Source organism: Lolium perenne, chromosome 3 (genome assembly GCF_019359855.2).
Source record: "Lolium perenne isolate Kyuss_39 chromosome 3, Kyuss_2.0, whole genome shotgun sequence".
In the NCBI taxonomy this organism is placed as follows: domain Eukaryota; kingdom Viridiplantae; phylum Streptophyta; class Magnoliopsida; order Poales; family Poaceae; genus Lolium; species Lolium perenne.
The window spans coordinates 308,767,473-308,770,204 of record NC_067246.2 but is presented as its reverse complement, the minus strand read 5'-3'; positions in this window follow the sequence as shown (position 1 = coordinate 308,770,204).

Sequence of the window (2,732 nt, the reverse complement as noted above, 5' to 3'; positions counted from 1 at the left end):
AGATGTCCATCCCTGCGCCTTCCTAGGCCATCGGCTTCTGTTGCAGGAGAAGGGACTGATGATGCATTACTTTGTTTGCCTGATAGTGTGCATAAGGCACATCTTGCACCGACTTGTTCTCCTACAGCTCTGGTGACCATCTCAGGGGACAAGGTACCAGCAAAGGCGATCCAAGATTTGATGAAGAGAATTTGCCCACTTAATGTGCAGTGGAAATGGGAGGCGGTCGCACATGGCGATGATGCTTTTCTCATTGGTTTTCCTTCGGCGGCGGATCTTCAGCGTGTTGATGGTTTTCAGATGGGTGTGCTAGCTCATAAGGCAACAACTTTGGTCTCAGTTTGGAAGCCTCGGGACATACAACACAAATCTGAGCTCAAGCCAGTGTGCGTACACGTGGAGGGTGTACCATATACGGTGAGACACTTCCATGGTTTATGGGCGGTCGGGACTCTTCTTGGTGTTCCGCTCGATGTTGATCTTGTCACTTTGCGGAGCCATGGGGTTGTGCATATTTTTGTTGCTATGGTCAACCCTAAGGCCCTAGAGGGACATGTGGATGATTTTTGTCCGTTCCTCGCCGTGGCTTGTGCTGTCAAGCTGAAGTTTTTCAGCTTTGTGTTCTGTCGTGAGCCGACGGATTTTGTAGTGGATCCGTCTTTCACTCCATTTTTCTGGAGGCGGAAGGGAGATGATATGGATGAGGAGGACCTGGGTAATGACAAGGAGGTACCGACGACTGGGGCTTCTAATATGGGGTACCGACGACTGATGCTTCTAATATGGAGGTGGACACTTATGTGCCCTCTTCCTCGGCAAGTAAAGGAAAGTCGGTAGCGGTTTCTACTGTTTTATGCCTGGTCATTACTCCATATAACGCTAAACCGAGGACTCCGAGAGGCATGGAGATTGTTGAGAGGATTTGCAGAGTGTCTCTGCAGCTAGTGTGTCGACGTGCAGCGTCTCCATTGGAGATGGATACCGTTTCCCCGGTCTCACCGGTGGATGCTCAGGGGACGCTGGGGACAGCTTCATTCTCACCCCAGTCTCCAGTGGCTTTACAGGTGGAGGCGGTGGAGGGGGGCTGCTACGGCACCGACGTCCCCCTCTCTAGTTCCCTCGGTGTTGTTGGGGGCGGCTACAACACCTTTGCCTCCCTCTACAGGTGGTGCGGCGGTGGTGGAGGGGGATGCTACATCGCATGTGCGCCCTTCCTCTGCTTCGGCTGCTGCTGAGGCGGCTTCGGTGGAGAAGGAGAGGGGAGTTGACGCGATGGCGGTGGTGTGGGGGGCTGCTACATCACCCTTGCCCCTACCACCGCTGCTACGGCTTCCACTTTGGGAGTGGTGGGATTGGAATCGGGGGTTTCCACACCATGCATGGCTTGCCCCGACGCCCTGTCCTACCTCGTCTACGACTTCACCCACCACACCGATGGCTGCTTCTTCCTCATCGATTCTGGCTCCGACATCTTCCCCACCCGATACGCCTACGACACTGACCCCTACGCGACGCACTCACCGCATGATGTGGGGGCGGTTGCTCTGCCACCGCCCACACCTGTGTCGTTGAGTGACCGCCATGGTGGGTATGTCAGTCCGGTCAGGCGGAGTGGGAGGTTTAGCGTGGATGCAGATGGTGGGACGGTGACGGATGAGGACACCATGCAGAAGGCGATGCGCCGTAAGGCGGTGCAAAACCTCGACTACGATGGTATGATGTCTTCTCATAAATCTAAATCTTTTCTATCGTTTTCATCACCTGTTATTTCTTCTAAGCTTAATAGTTTAGGGGTTAGTATTGGTAGTTCCGAAAAAGAGATAGTTGTTTCAACTAGGGTCTTGAAGCACACGGAATTTGATCGTCTTACGGTTATTCTAAAAGCTTCGACCATGTTGGATTCCACCTATTTAGATGAGGATGAAGCGATTGCCACATTAGATGGTCAACTTCTTTCTCATCTAGTTGGTGAAGTGTCAGACGTGGGTCTGGATGAGGACGACCTTTACTCTTTATATGAGCTAAAGGCATCTCGTCGAAAATCCAAATCCTCCTCTAACAAAAAACCACGGAACGGTCAAAAATTCCCAAATACCCAATTGTTTCCCAATGAATGGCATGTTTGCGAATAGCAGAGGTCTTGGTGAATTGGCTAAACACTTATATTTTGCCGATTGTATTAGGGATCATAATTTGGATTTTTTTTTTGGCTATTTCTGAGACGGAGGAGCTGAAATGGTACCAACGATCTAAGGCCCAATTTATTCTAGAAGGAGATTCGAATACAAGGTACTTCCATTTTGTTACCAATGGCAGACATAGGAAGAAGCTTATTCGTACTCTGGTTCAGGAGGAGGGTACGATTGAGGGTCATGAGCAGCTAAAGTCGTTTATTACGAGCTATTATAAAGGGCTTTTTGGTGCTCCAGAGGAAAGCAATTTCTCGTTAGATGAGACAAGAGCGGAGGATATCCCCCAAGTCTCTCAAGCGGAGAATAATTTTCTTGCTTCGCCTTACTCTGAGGAGGAAGTAAGAAAAGTTGTCTTCCAAATGGAGCATAATAAACCCCTATTCCTGATGGCTTCCCAGCTAAATTTTATCAGTCTTTCTAGGATGTCATCAAGTTTGACCTGCTGGCTCTTTTCGTGGATCTACATGTTGGACAGTTGGAGCTTTTCAGGCTCAACTTTGGTGAAATTATCTTATTGTCCAAGGTTAATGAAGCATAAAG